This window comes from Nomia melanderi, chromosome 9 (genome assembly GCF_051020985.1).
Source record: "Nomia melanderi isolate GNS246 chromosome 9, iyNomMela1, whole genome shotgun sequence".
Taxonomy (NCBI): Eukaryota; Metazoa; Arthropoda; class Insecta; order Hymenoptera; family Halictidae; genus Nomia; species Nomia melanderi.
The window spans coordinates 8,098,865-8,115,241 of record NC_135007.1 but is presented as its reverse complement, the minus strand read 5'-3'; the positions used below and the strand labels follow the sequence as shown (position 1 = coordinate 8,115,241).

Genomic DNA, 16,377 nt, shown 5'->3' with positions numbered 1-16,377 from the left:
TTTGAAGAAAATGATATACTTGATATTGTCGAATGGAAGTATTGTAAATTTGGAAGATTTAGTTAAATTCTACAATTTTTACATCACGTGGAATTGAACACAGCGACGTGGTGCTTGCTTGAGAATATAGACACTTCGACAATCTCCGCGTTCCAGCTGCTCTGCTGCGGCCCCTGCCACTTAGGCACGTCGTTGCCCAGTAGATAGCACGTGCCACAATGTTCAACTAAGGCCGCATGTTTGCTCCTTTGACTAGACCAAAGGGTGACTAGTATATTTTCAAAGAATTTTCGGGGACCACGTTTCTGTCTCGCATTGATTTTATAAAAATGATCAATTTAAGGAATTAAGAATCGGTATAAAATGTGTACACCGACAAATTCAATTGTGTAATCAACTGTTTGATGCAACGCATATAAAAGAATTCATTAATGTTTGAAAATAGGAGGACATCGTTTTGGAGTTTTACTCGATTGATTTTTAAATCATTTTTGACGTTTCTCTGAATTAAATATAACGCTCTCTGAGAGAATTGTACGCTCCGTTATATTTAATTCGTACGTTTGATATTACTGTTATATATTGGTGACGATCATGATTTTGTATCTTTTTTATTCGGTAAATATTAGACTTTCGCGGAGAATTTTGCGAAATACGAATTTAAACATATTACGTTTAATATGAATTTAAGCATATTACGTTATTATTAAGTTCAATATTATGAACTTAACTTTCCTATCGATAGATTACTATTTCTATTCGGCAATTCCGAGATGAAACTCGTATGTTAATAGTTCAGTTAACCTGTTTCCTTAAAAATAGGTGAGAATATTCAATGATTCATATTTTACAAATTTGGAAATAAAATTGCAACTAAAAACTCCTTCTAATTTCACACAAATTATATCAATTGTAAATCAATCAAACACATGTTACTATTTAAAAATATAACACATTGCACTCACAAAACCAACAAAAGCTCTTCAATACATTTTTAAAACATGTCATTACAAGAACACGTCACACCCAACAAAACAACAGAGACAATCTCCAAAATAAGTACCTACAAACTGCACGTTAACCGTACAAAATTCAAAGAACATCCATTTTCTAATCAAATATCCATCGCAAAAAAGCACCCAACGTTCCACAGAAAAGTAGCAAAAAGAAAAAGTACAAATAAAGAATTTCATCGGCGTCGCCAGTGCAGTGGTTCTCAATTGTACAGCGTGTAACACTTTACGCGACCGTAGCGCCGTATAATTGTGCGCGTCGGCTCATTGTTCCTCGCCGGTGATGTTTAAAACGGGGAACCCAGTTATTCAGCGTAGTGGAGGAATATAACGAAGTCGGATTCCTTTCTCCGGTTATAGACGTATCTCGGTGGTCCGTTTGTAAGCGTGCACGGGATGAAGAAAGCGTTGACAGACACAAGAACTCATCTAAACCTATAGGATTGAATCCATAGGAAGTCAACGGGCTGGCGGATCGCCAAGACTGTGACCGAATGTGCATCCACGTTCTTTCTCGGTTGGTGGCGGAATCGTATTACCGGCACCAAATTGATTAATAGCCGCCCGTCGCAGGCCAGCGCCGATACCGTCGAGAAGAAAATGGGATAGTTAACATCGTGGTCACGTACGTTCCTGTTTGCATAGTAAAATAATACCCGGTGTTACCCGCCCCCACCGGCTACCTGCCCACGTATTCCGCGGCGTTGTTCGGCGCTACATGAATTCCCGTTACGCCTTTTCATTTTTCTCCCTTCATCTTTCTGTCCGCCAGCCTCCCGACCGCCTGTAAGCTGCTCCCACGTTCCTCTTTCTTATCCGTTTCCTTTTCCCGGTCTCCTTCTTTTTCCGATCAGAAATACCGGACACAGTTGGTCTCCGCTGGCCGAAACGTATCATTCCATCGACGATAATAACTCACGGTGTTCCTCGGCCAACGCTTTCAGGTAACGGGAAAGCGTGAATAAATAATTACGCGAAAAGAAGCGGCACATGAATCGTGGTGAATCGCTTCCGCCAATTTCGGTAATTGGATCATTCGAATAGCTTTGCGTAATATGTAGATTGCTGTTTATGGAAATTCGTTGATTGGATTGATTTGATGGGAAGAGCAAAAGGTTTTGAATATTTTGGAAAGATAAAAAGGTTTAGTGAATTTTCATTGCATTAGTTCATCGGTTAAAATTCCTTGTATTTTGTTATTGGAAGTAAGAAATTAATGTGTAGATAATTCGACGCAATTAATTCCTAGTTAATTTATTATATGCGTAATTACATATGTATTCTTCGTATTCTCTTAATTAAATAGTACAAATGCCGCACGCCAATTGAGTCATATTTTCAGCCTGTTTAATTTCATCCACGTTGTTCCCTATACCATGAAGTATTTCCGTGAAGATGATAAGAAACACTTTGGTAACATTGATTAATAAATTGCGATAAATATCCGGCGCAAAGATTCTGTTTAACCGATATTAAAACTTGAACGAGAAGTTAAGGTATTCTAGAATAAAGGTATATACGTGGTAATCTTCCTCGATATCCCTAAAGAACGGGACAAGCTGCTTACGCGAGATGAGAATTTTTTAAAAGCGTTCCAGTTCCCAGCTGATATTTATAGCGATATAAAACGCGGCGAGTTTCGGCCGAAATCGAGCTGCAACTTCAGACCCGAACTACTTCTTATCCTACTGTAACTTTTAGTCTGACCTGGCTCCGCACACTTTTTCGATGCCCTAGCCCTGTTCTGTCCCGGCGAGACTGTCGTCTTCGACGGAAATATCATAGTGACTCGACCCCTACGATTTCGAAGCGATCTAATACAAGCTGTCAGGCAATTTTTGCCCTTCCAAACGACACCCCAGGTATTTATGCCTTTTTTTGTAATCAGAAACTCGTTTTAAGCTCTCATTAGTCTACTGACACATATTCCGTGCCAAGAGCGTTGCGAGATTCAACAGAGTTCCATCAGTATCATTCTTCATCTTTAATGTAAATGTCACATTTAAGAATGAATCTGGTTTCTAATTTGTAAATGGAAAATTCAGTTCTTCGAGAGAAGAATTGCGGATAATTGCAATTGTTGAGACAACCTTCAAATTGGAAAGAAAAATCTTCATGATAAGAAATGATGAAATGTTTCATGTAGCGAATAATTAAGAATGTTCAATGGAATAAAAATAATAAAGGGAATTTTAATCAAAATTTTCTATGCTTTTCTGCAGCTTGGAAAATATAATTTTTCTTCTTCTTAGTTGTTGTGTAGTAAGTTATTAACTTCAGTTTGATCAAGTCTGTTCAAAACCTAATAAATTTGCTGCTTTCCATCTCTTGACTACAATCCTGTTTAATTTTCTTCGTAGTAAAGCTATTTGATATGGACGTTTATTAGACAACTTGACCTCGTAAAAGCAACATCGATGTCTCGATTGAGAGGAACCGTTTCCAATCATCGTAATCTTTAATGACTCTCGAAAAGGGCAGGCCCCTATTTTTTTATAGCTGATGCTGTAGATTTCAAGTTTTCTGACTGCCTGTTATTAATAATTACCAAATTCCTTTCATTCACTATTGTCAACTAAATATTATTAATTAATTAACTATATAAAGTAATGTTAAATCAAATAGCAAAACTAATAGAAATAATAGAAAGTTTTAATGAACTCTTTTAATTAATAGAATAAGTTAGATGGTTTATAATTATATTTGTAATTGCTCGTACAAGTTATTGAATTTTTAATTTCGTTTAATTTTCAGTGCAAGAGAAGTTCAACATTTCGCCAGAGTATAAAACGTCACTGTATTTTCTACTTTGTTATTATTGTGTGTAATCGACTATTTTTGGTAAAAGTTTGTTTTCCTTCCTACATAACTCAAACACCCACGCTATCTATATCCGTTATATGTCTCCATTATCCTACGTCATTTTACTCTGTGCACCAGAGACGGATTCAGAAGTTTTAATGGTTAATAGTTCGAAAACAAAGTTTTGCAAAAAGTATTGGCACAAAACCGTTTTTTTGTTAAAAAATTAACATATTGATTACAAAACAATTTTTTAAAACTTCGAAAACCGTTACTCGCATAGAATTAATGTGCCTCGATGAAAATCTTGAAAAATGTTCTCCGTGAATACTTCGAATTCGAAAAGTGCTAATGAAATTATCGAATGACTGGATTAAGAAGTTAAAACTGTCTTCATCTAATAAGAAAAATGAAACTTAAATTAGAGGTATAATTTGCTTCAATGGTTATAGAATATTATAAAAGTAAAACGATTTGCACTTTTTTCTTTCGTCGAGGGCAAAAGCAAAGTGAAAGAAAAGTTCGGTGGCTTGATCAGTTCGAACTTCGAAAGACGTTACCTTTTCTGACACTAATTGCACGGTTCCGCAAAGAAAGCATAACTTTATTTTTCCTTGAAACAGAATTACATCAGTCTGTTCCAGTTGAACCGCAGAGTCCGTTCTTTATTTTGTTCCACTACAATCAATTGAAAAAAATATAAAACGGTTCCATTTAGAAACAACTGCTGTATTTCTACATGTGCTTTCTATAACTGCTTCCTCAATATTCCAAAAAATATTACGATACCACTACGACATTAATATTTAATTAACACACTTAAAAGGAAACTATTGAATTGCAAAACGAAAGAATGTTTTGCACGCGAATTCTTAGAATATTCATCATTTTTATCGAATTCTTCTTACTAATCTTGTAAAGGAAACTATTCTAGAGATCACAAGAATTCACTGGATAAAGCTGTAAAACTCGAAGTATTATTGAAACAAATTCGAAATTAAAATCGAATGATCGATTCATTAAAATAATTCACCCATATTTCATCTTTAACGATAGATAATGTATATATTCATTTGTAAATTATATTTTTATAACTCGTAGTAATTATTTCTACGTACGAGTGAGAAAATAAAAATAAGATGTTGCTCATCCTGGTCACGGTTTCAATGGTGAAATCAAGGATGTTACTAATCCTGAAATTGTTTCCCGGTAATGAGGAACGTATATATGTAGATGCCTCCAGGGGACGTATCGAACTTTAAATAGTTTCACCCAATTAAGCGGGTGATTCCGAGAATCGACTGCGTCCTTCGTAGATATCTTATATAATAAAAGCAGCGGCTTTCAATTGTTTCTGTTCCGAGAATCATTTGATACGCAATATGTGGAGCTCAATGTAGGATAATCACTGTCATCAAAATTTATACATTAAATTTTCTTGTTAAAAACTTTCACTTGAAAATAATTGTTCAGCTTTAAAACGAAACATATATTGAAAACTATTTAAATATTTTATCTTATTAATTATAATATTATCCTTTAGTTTTATTTAACTAAGAATTACGCAAAGATGTAATACACATTATACATAAACAATCGTTATTTCACATTCTAAATTTAAATTATGCACTGTTGCTAGTTGATTATAATGTTTCTCTTTTTCTTTATGTTTCAGGGTGAAAGAGACTCTTGCTAGAATTATGCGAAGCATGGCGAAAAAACATCGTTACTGTCGTTTCTATTAAATCCAGGAGGTGAGTAGATTCCTCCGGAAATGATATAGCTGTAAACGGAAAATTATATTAAAAAGAGCTTTGAATATATCATATAACTTGTCACACAATGGCAGCATCGGTTTTAATCGCAGTGAAATGGAAAAACTCGTTCATTTTCGTTGTGTTCGTAAAATCCTTTTAAATTCTTCAAAAGGAGTGCCACTTTATGTTGCGCGTTCTCTGTTTCCGCTAATATAATGAAAAAATAATATAGCATTGCTTTATATCACGTTATTTATACTCGTACACACAATTATTATAAGAAAAATCGGATTTAATAAATTATTACCACAAAACAACTATTAAAGATAACGGAATATAGTGCATTACGATTTATTTGACCTTTTAAGATTCAATTGAGGTTAACCGAATCAACTTTATGAATTGTACTTCATACTGAAATGAAACATACAATCGTTAAACAGACTATCAAGTTAAATAACCTATTACCAGATTCTTTAGATCAGAAAACAATATATTCAGAACTATATCAATATAAAGCGTTCGTTTCGGTGACAGTCTTCCCCATTATAATATTTCATTGAATGCAACAAATCTTCTAAACAAAGTATTAGACAAATGAAACTAAAACAAGTAATTGAGTTCGTAAATATAATGCCGTAGCATATAACCTTAAATAACAACATCTATAGGATTAATTTAATTATCTTCATGCAAAATATAAGATTAGTCACAAATATGTGACACTGGTAGCGACTGTATTAAAATTATTTAGTTCCATTTTCGAAAAAATCCTCTACGTTCCCGACAGCAAAACTCTTTCCCTCGGATATTTTGATACACCATAAATCCCGATTTTCATTCGCGTTAATCAGTTGTATAATTTTCTCCGCCAGAAATTGCACTTGCACCGTTTATGGGATCGCTGGGAAAATGTCACCTCCGCCATTTTCCTTCATTTTGAGCGCTTGTTAGCGTACCGTCACGCGAATTAAAGGAGTGCGACTAATGTTGCACTATGCAAAGCAGACGTCGCATACAGTGGAACATAATGCAATCTAATTTGTTGGCCTTTACGTTACTTTTTATTTCTGATAACAACTAGTTCCTAGTGTTTACCGCCGGCCATTATGATATTCCAGGCTCGTGCGGAATATTAAATAAGCCGTTTGAACGTCATATCCGAACGAGAGAGATTGGAAGACATGTAGTTCATTAGCGATAAAGTCCGCCGGGGTTTGAACTCTCGCTCTAGAGCGCTCATATGTCTGACAGGGTGGGTCGGGAAGGGTCAAGGTCTTCCCCAGCCACTCGCAAAACAAATAGAAAAAGGTTCCTTTCCAAGGTGCTGGAACTATTCCTCGAAACTGGAGAATTTTCCAAGCAACGAACTCTGTCTAACATGTGGGAGAATTAAATCCTGCTGTCCAAAGATTAGAGACTGCGTTTCAGCAGCTTAAAAGTAATCGTAGCGATGTATTGATTACACGGGGATAAATGGAACGAGATTCTACAATCTCCTATTTCATTCGAATCCTTTTCTATGTTTACGATTGTGAATGTATGTATATGAATTTGTATGGTGTAACGTTTAACACGCCCCCTGCCCGCGAAAAACAGTAACGTTTTATGTACTTATTCTTTTCCTAACAAAGGAAAAAAAGAAGAATTATTCGTTATTTAGTACCACGATCCTTACGTTATACTATTATCTAATTATTTACGCTACTGAACATTTTCATTCGGCACTAGTTATCTTACAAGTTATAATTATTTCCTTGTAATCTTGAAGCTTCTGTTATCGGTGACCAGTCAACGCGTTAAATATGATACAGTAATAGTAACTTGTGATTGGAATTATGAAGTATATTTTTATGTTGAAATGAATTTTATGAGATATTGAAGAAAAATGAAAAATGTAGATATTGTGATTGTTGATATTATGTATTTAATAGTTTGTGATAGTAATTGATTTGATATTTTACTAAATATCTAATATAAAGTTAAATTACTATTTAATACCGTAGTAGCATTTTTAAACGTGAAATACAGTGAGGATACGATTATCCTCGGTATAAGAAATATTAAGACAACCGCGTGAATATTAAAAAGTTCATACGTACATATGTACCTACGTAGCATATTACGCAAGTTTCTATTTAGACAGACTTCGTTGCTCTGTGTATTTTATATAGATCCGCGTTTCGAGGGAAAATTAGAAACCATAAAAACCGTGGAAGGGCTGGGCGTAGATCAAGTTGTCTAATATCAGCACGTGAATATTCTGCGGGCGAAATACCATGCTCTAGAACAAAATCTACTACGAAAGAGTATATAACAGTGTTGTCTGAATTAACGCATTGACGGTGGAAACAATTATTTATGTACAATAATAATTTCCTTTAATTAAATCGAATTTGTATTGACCAAAATTTACCACATTTCTTATGGAAGAATTCTACCGCACGTAACAAAATTGTAATCCTCAAATAAAATTCTTGATGTTCGCGAACACAACTGACGAATTATTTTAATAAATCCGCGCACGCGGGTAACTCGCCGATAAAGTATCCTATAAACGACAATCCTAAAGTGCACGCTGTGCAGTTGAAACGTCTCGAGACATAAGTGAAACGCTCAGAGTGTTACATTTTCTGAAACTCGTGCAACAGTCGACACAGGAACGACTATTACTTTTTTCGGTTGACGGGTCGTGCGATAATATCGACAACGGAGAACCGGCGGATATAGAAAATTTTGACGTTACCGTAAAATCGTGTTATTTACAGCGTCACACTGAAATTAATTTATCACCAGCTCATACATTTCGTCTTCGCCCACTTTCAGCTGCAACAACTGGGAGCATGAAGGATATCGAAGTTTAAACATTCTCATACAATTTCTTTTCTATCGTAATTCGATTCTTTAGCACTCGATGCTTCGTGACGTAAAATCCGCGACGTTCGATAGGATCGTTAACCAGTTAACTGCGTTTGACGCGTATACACGTCATTTTAACACTTGAAACGATACTAACTCCTTCAGCGATGAATTCTTTATTTTTTTCAGATGAACATGTAATTCGTCTTTGTTTTACTCTGGTTTTTCATTAAAGTATACCCTAGGTGCATTCATCCTGCGTTTGACGAGTGCACACTTCATTTTTTCATTTTATTGCGCGCGAAATGAGAAATTTTTCACACTAAATTCCACAGTTAACAGGTTAATAATATATCCTGTGCTCGGTTTCAAACGACACACATACGCGATATCGATCTGAGAAGTTTCTGTTTGGGCGTGGTTCCAGGAATTCTGAACAAAAGGATAATAGTCGTCGCGTATTCCTGCTTAAAAGATCGCAGCCGCCGCTGATACTAACATCACGCCGAGTTCGAATTACACGAGCCAGCGTTTTATGACGTTAGAATTTACCGTTGCAATCAGTAATGTTTCATCCTCCCGGAGGCGAGCGTGCATTTTGTTTTCCCTCTGGTCGCTGCGGAGAAAAAAAAAAGAGGAAACAAAGAATACAAAGTCCGTGATTCAGGAGAAAGAAAACGTGAAGGGTAACACGGCGGAACACGAAACAGAAATATGACTCTATTTCCATTAGTTAATTTAGATGCTTCTTCCACTTCATTTTCCCCGGGATCCACCTACGTAAGCTACGAGTAATGTTTCCAGGGAAGACAATATGATGATTAATATGCCCGCAGCCGCTGGTCATTTAAAAAAATCAATGATTTCATCCTACGACGGATTCATAATATTTCATTCGGCACGAACTAGTAACTTTTTACCGCAGAAATATTTAAATTAAATTGGAACCATTGGAATTGCAAATTTACTCCTTACCGAAGGAAAAGGGAAAATTGTGGAGGTACGCAACTTCTGATTATTGCGATTTCAAAATTCAATTTCCTTTGGTTTTATTGAAACGGGTTATTACTGTTAATAAGGTTTCAATCTCTGTTCAGATACAAGAGTTTTAAATACAAATGGTTAAAACGGAGAACGATCGAAAAGTTTCGAGTAATAAAAGATGCCGTAGAAATATAAATTAGTGTAAAATAGTGTACAAGAATGTTTAAGCACACTTTGCCATCTATGAAATATATCAACCAATTTCTTTGACACTTTCGTCCTGTTTTAAATTGGGGACGAGTGTAGGGATATATTTACAAAATATTCAAAGGAAAAATTCTTTGTGAACCCGGAAAGGTTGAAAAATCTTCGAAGTTCCATAGTAAATTGATTAAAAGGCGACAGTACAATTTATCCGATTCGTTCCGCCTTTGGCAGCGGTTTCGATCTGCCATATTTCGTATTGGAAATACAGGCTAACCGCCTGTGCGCCTCGTAGATCGCTATATGGCTCTAAACCACAATCAGTATAGAGTCAAATGCGACCGTTCAGAGCGCCACGCAATCGAAAATGGCCGCGCGATTCATCTGAAAAATTGCCGGCGTGGAGTCGTGTTATACGCTACCAATTCCCATGGTTTATAATGGAGGTGTTCATTTGACCGCGTAGTTGGTAACGTCTATAAATATTTATATGTATATTCCGAGGCAACCGCGTGGCAGGCTATTGCGTGTGAACAGCCATTTTTGTTTGCCTATCTACCGCGCGCTTTGCGCCGCCATATTGCAAGGAACGTAATATAGATTAGCTATATTACATTGAAAGAAGCGATACGTTGATCTTTATACGCTGCTGGAAACTTTTATCGTATCATTCTGAAATGTGCGTGATATTCGCAATATTCGTAGCGATATCACTGTGAAAGTAAAATCACTTGAGTTGTTTAACCCCTTGCTCTGCTATATCGTGTCGGATTCAAAATGAAAATTTTTAATTGAATTTATAACCATTTATAATCTATTATCAATGGTTAACCTTTGGAGTAAACGTAGACATAGATTAAACATCAAATTATTTTTTTTTAAATCAAATTCTTGGTTCAAGAAATGTTTTTTTTAATAGTAATGAAAGTATAAATGAACAAAAAAACATATAAATATTTCTAGTAGCGAACTGAGGGATTTGTTTAACTATCAATGGCTAGACTATTGTTATACACTGAGAAACTAGATCAAATGCTATATTCAGTTTGCTTGCATTGTGTAATTACTTGCACAGTGTAACCTATAAATATAAGAGTGGTCCAAATCGATCGGGGAAAGCTTAATAAGATGTCAAAGCACCGTTTCACAATTCAATGCATACCGGAACTCGGCGATTGCAGCTGCACCTGCATCCAAGTTCATAGTACCGAAGCGACTTCGCTACTATATTGTCTCGCCTCACTTTGATAATCAAATTAAATGCAAATCTCAAGAGTTTTCAGTGCAATCTTTCCGTGGAGGGTTTATAATTCTTGTTCCGTAAGTACGTACCGTTTCCAATAGGAAATGCGGTATGAATAGTGAATCAGAGCACATTTCAAATATTTATAAAGGCTTCTGGAAATACAAAATGTTTTATAACAGTGATTGCAAATAAACGTTCTTGAAGTTCTTGTGCTATTCAAATAATCAGAAGTTCTTTATCATTTAATTATACGCTTTTTTAGATACAAATAATTGCAACGTCGTTTTATACAGTTTTTAATGAACGTATGTTGCACGTTATAAAGAATTTTCAGTTCTCATTATCAAAGGATAAACATTACTGAACGAGAAAGCAGAAAATATATAATAACTTGCAGAATTAAAAATCAGTATTTGAAGATCATTAACTGGATATTTAATTAATAAGGGGACTGATTATAGAGATTCAATGCTTTGATTACATTTATCCGCTTTTCGTTGAATTGGTTTAGAAATATATTATGCAGCTTTATGGGAACAATAATTGGATCAGGGATAATGAAATAATGACAAATAATACTAAGCGCGATTGAATCTGCTTTTCGATTCGCCGCTTATTAATTGCATCTTCGATAGAAACTGCAGGACAAGCGAGGAGATCGCTTGAATTTAAAAGGTCAAGGTTCAACTATTCCGGGAAACACTGGAAAATTCTAGTAGCCGGGATAAATCCATAAAACGTTGCAGTTATTTAATTATAAGTAGCGGTCACCGATTTTTCCGCACTTCTCCTCGTGTCTCTCGAATTCACCCCTCCATTGGAAACAAATTGCTCTGATAGTCTCCATTCGAAATTCCAAAGAATCTTACAAAACAAAATTAGCGAAAATATTGTTTCTTAAACATTTGCAATCTTCACTATCTATTGAACAGGTTCAAAAATATTTAAACAATACAAAATCTTGTATTTCCAATTATCTATTAGTATTATTTATTTTATAGCTGTATTATCTAGTCTCGTATTTTCAGCGTTGTCTTAAAAATCAATGCAAAATAAAAATCCCATCTATCATTTATATAGTTTAATTTATGATATCATTATGTAATTTAACTTATGTTCTTTTTCAAATCATTAATTCACCACAAAAGTGTCAAAGTTTGTTTCTTTTTTAATTTTGATATAATATTCAAGTTTTAGTGAAAACAATATAACTCAGTGGTCTAGGGTTTTACACGAAATGCAGAAACGTCTATATCTCACTGTCAGAAAAACGATTCAAGGATCTTCGATACGTGTTTCTGGTTAGGCACTTACTCGTCGTTTACTTTTTCCGAGTTCTCGCCAGTTGGCTCGCAGCAGCTTTCGTTATGTACGATTCGGGGTGGGTATTTCCATATAAGGAAATTCCGTAAACCGCGTCGCGAGCGGTTCTCTAGTGGGACTCGAGACTGCACGTACTGCTGAGGCGTGCATCTTCGCACGGCTGGTCGTGGGAAAGGTAGTACTCGGTGTGTTTCTCGTGGCACAACACAAATAATCACAAATACGAAGTTGACAGTATCGACACCGGTTAATTAGAAGCCGATGCACGTTTACTTAGGGAAACTCGTTTGTCCTGCTGGAACAGTTCATTAACAGATGAATATTTCGCTGTAGTCTCGTACTTGGTGGTTAAGAATAATAATTTCTCGAACGTAACAATCGTGTTTCATTTCAAGCAGCCATTTTATAGAAACTTCACTTTAACACGTTGAATACCGCACGATTTCATAGAGCAAAATACATGAAATGGAGAAAAGGTAATATTAAATCATATGATTGAATTGTGTTATGAATGTCAGCCTATTAAGTAGCGTTATTCGTAATATGAAAATGTTATCAAATAATCATTGTTTAATTGAGTATATTATAGTAATTCGATTTGCTTGGAGGTCACCAGTGAATGTTGGCAATTCGACGTGTTAAGGAATCTTATTTCGAGCGTGGAATAGTAGATCCATAATCTATTTAATTCATTTTGATAATTGACTAACTTATGAATACTAACGGCTAAAATGAAAATAGAAATTGAACCGTCAAAAGCTATCATTGGAAATAATAATAAACTTCTATTAATGTAACCTATAAATTATTATTACGAAGATTATATATAGTTTAGGAAATTTACTCGAAGCAGTAATTTGATTTAATAAAGTGCCAAGTAATCTTATCGCGTTTAGAGAAAGGCCTGCAGCATTCAATTACCTATCGACTTTATTATAACTAATTAATTCATCATAATTTCACTACATTACCATATTTATTACGTGCACGCAGGCAGATACGAGGGAACACAGCAGCTTCGCCGGAATTTGCGTATCGCGGAATAACCGCGTGAACATCCACCGAGAGCATCAATACTGACTCTAAATATTTTAATGTGGGTACCTTGGCGCGACGAGAGTTACAAGTAAAATTGAAAATTCATTGCAATTAAGTGTTCCTGGAAGTACTAGTTCGCAGTTCCCAAAGCCCTTCCAACTTGTTTGCCAAACTCGCTTTAAAAGTCATCGAAAGTTTACTATGAACCCATAGAATGGCGAATAACTGCGTGCAAATACACGTCCAAAGTAATCCAATATCCTTATTTAACATTGTTTCCTTTGATCGAATTCTTCAATTCCCAGACAGCGTTCGTTGCGGATCACTTTATCGCGCAATATCACAAGAATGTCGTTTACGTTATCCTTTCTTCGATACACGACGTTTTACGACGCGCGATACCGGTTTTTGTCACATCCGTTTCGACTGTTTCCTCGCGTTTCGACGTGAAAGATCGATACGGAGAACGCTGCGCCTATCAAAATAGAAAAGTAAATAAGCACGCGGAGACACGACATGTTCAAGCGAACCGAACACGTGTCCAAATCAATAGAACGGTCATTCTAAATTCTCGCCAGCGCGGCGTGTCTTAATTGTCTGCGGTGAAATTAGCTTTCGCGTAGCAAACACGGCAAAGCCTGACATCTGGGAACACAGGTATACAGGTGGTAGCAGGTGAACGAACAGGCTAATGGAGTTTGATAGGTGATAGGATCGATCATGGTCCTCCAGCAGCAACGGTGATAACGTGTCCATCGTCGAGAAGCTTCTACACGCTGCACACATATCGCTGTACTACGTTCGCTCGCCCTGCACGTCAGTGCATGCACCTGGGCACGTGTTCGCTAATGTGCCACATATGTATCCACGCGATTTCGTTTACTTTAATAATTCTTTTGGCATCCGGTAATGCGTGCGACAATAAATCACGCACGAATTAAGCGCTGAAATCCGTTTACGCAGGAAGTATCCTTTATTAAACTCGTAGCCGGTAACGCCGGGTTTTACTGCTGAACTTGAGAATGCGACATTAATCACTCGGTTTTCCAAAGTTTCATAAACCGATACCCTATGATTTCTTTCTCAACTTTGATCGATACGACTACTTCGTCTTGAATAATTTATTGGAGAAAGAGAAGAATTCTAGGCATTTCCTACGTATATGTTTGCTTTGAAATATAATAATTGATTACAGAACAATTATATTTACTTTGACTTCGAATGAATTGAGTAATATTTATGTTTGTTAAATTATATTGAAAATTTTCACGATGAGTTTAACACGTTGTTATGAGGCAAGAGGTCAACCCTAGAGAGATCGAGCGAAACGATCGGAAGTAAAGAATTTTATGGAGAATATCGTCGAGTTTGCTGAATTATCTTTCGTTTAACAGCAGAACTAACGTAACAGTCAAACGGACTGGTTTCGCTGTTCTTGGTTCGCAATTGTTGATACGTTAAAAACATTGAATATTCGAAATGTTTTTGAATGTAAATAGTTTCACTTGAATACTAGAATGAATGTCTAAAGAAACTGAGAATAATCTATTGCTACAAGTTTTACAGGGACTGCATATCAATCATATTAAATGCTTGGTAATTCTAGTGTTAATAATATTAATCGTTATTAATTATTAATAGCAGTTATTGTAATATTGGTATTTAATTAATCCAAAAGCATTTCACAAAAGTTACTAGATTGTCTGAGAAGAAAGAAAATAAATGTTCGAATACTTTCGCTAAGAAGTAATAGCTAAAGTAAATGAAACCATAATAACTTGGAAAATGAATATAGAAGTGATAAATTACTTTTTCTTAATGTACTTGTTATGGGAGAAGAATAACACCTTTTATTATTTTGCATCTTGTGGGCTTGGAAAGATTCTCTTTCGCGGTTTTTCTAGAGTTAATGGATAAATGTTAACCGAACTTCCTCAGAAATCGTAAGTTTTTCCCAAACTTTCTCAGAGACCGACGTCTCTTTCCCTCTAAAACGCTCTCAGCACGGTTTCAGAGGGGAGCTGGCTGCAATGACCATCTGTCGTCGGGATGGACGACAGTTTGGTAACATTGCGGACTTTTCTCGAAGTTCTATTCTTCCGGTAGAGATCAGACGCGATATTACACTTCAGAGAGCCTGGTGCTCATGATATTTTAGGCACGCGCCGTTCTTTCTCTACTGTGCATGTTTCGAATGTTTTCAGACGTATGTAAATGAATTACGTTACTTTATTTACTATTATTCCGAACCTTCCAAACTTACTTTGAAATTTATTTTCCAAGGATAATCAAATTGAACAAATCTTTAACGTACTTATCATAAATATAAATCATTTTTACAAGTATAGATATCAAGGACATCGTAAAATTGTATGTTTTGCATTAGTAATTTAGTATAAATTATTCAGTTAAATTCATTTAGGAGATACGTACATTGTCACGCCAGATTTAATCGCCAATTTGTGTAAATGGTCTACAATATCTACAAACATAAAGGGAATCGAATTATTTGCGTCACAGGTTGTTACATATATTCAAGTGGAAACAGCGTGTAATGATCAGACACGCGAGTGAAGTAGCTGACCCGACGACGACTGTTCCATCAGTTGCATGCGAGTAACGTCATTCTTTGTACCGAATTCAACATCAATTCTCACGGTTACACATTCCGTGAACTAAATTTCGTTAAAATTGAAATTGCAACCATCAAAGTAAATCTCCATTTTCCAGTCTCCGTTTCATCGAATAAATAGCCTCAATCATATAACATCCTCATAACCTGCACCATCAAAAATCCTATTAAACGAATATATCCATCAGTATTTAAAACCTGAAAATGATTTAAAACCTAATACTATAAAATTGAAATACAGACCAAAAAATGTCAAACCAGAACAACGAAGCAAAATCAAACACCTTCCACTACGTACTTAATATTACTTTGATTCGTCACATCAATGCCCACTCAACATTTCCCAGTTACATTCACTGTTGACTCAGTGAAACGCCCTTTCAAAATTCGCGTCCACGTTCCGAATGATTTTTATTTAAATTTCCGATACAAACTATCTTCGTGTTTGTACATATTTGCATGCATATTGATGGGGGACATAGAAAATAGCACGCGAGGCTGCCTAGTAATAACTCCAGC

The 16,377-nt window shown here is 35.7% G+C and overlaps 1 protein-coding gene across 8 annotated transcripts in view; it reads left to right on the top strand.

The window, feature by feature from the left end:
• The window catches only part of LOC116427826 (1-phosphatidylinositol 4,5-bisphosphate phosphodiesterase epsilon-1), a 115,101-nt gene that overhangs the window by 41,071 nt on the left and 57,653 nt on the right, over window positions 1-16,377 (top strand). For all 8 annotated transcript variants that reach the window (XM_076370967.1, XM_076370973.1, XM_076370970.1 and 5 more), the window contains one exon: window positions 5,491-5,569. The gene's annotated coding sequence lies outside the window, so the exon portion shown is untranslated. The remainder of the gene's footprint in view (window positions 1-5,490; window positions 5,570-16,377) is intronic.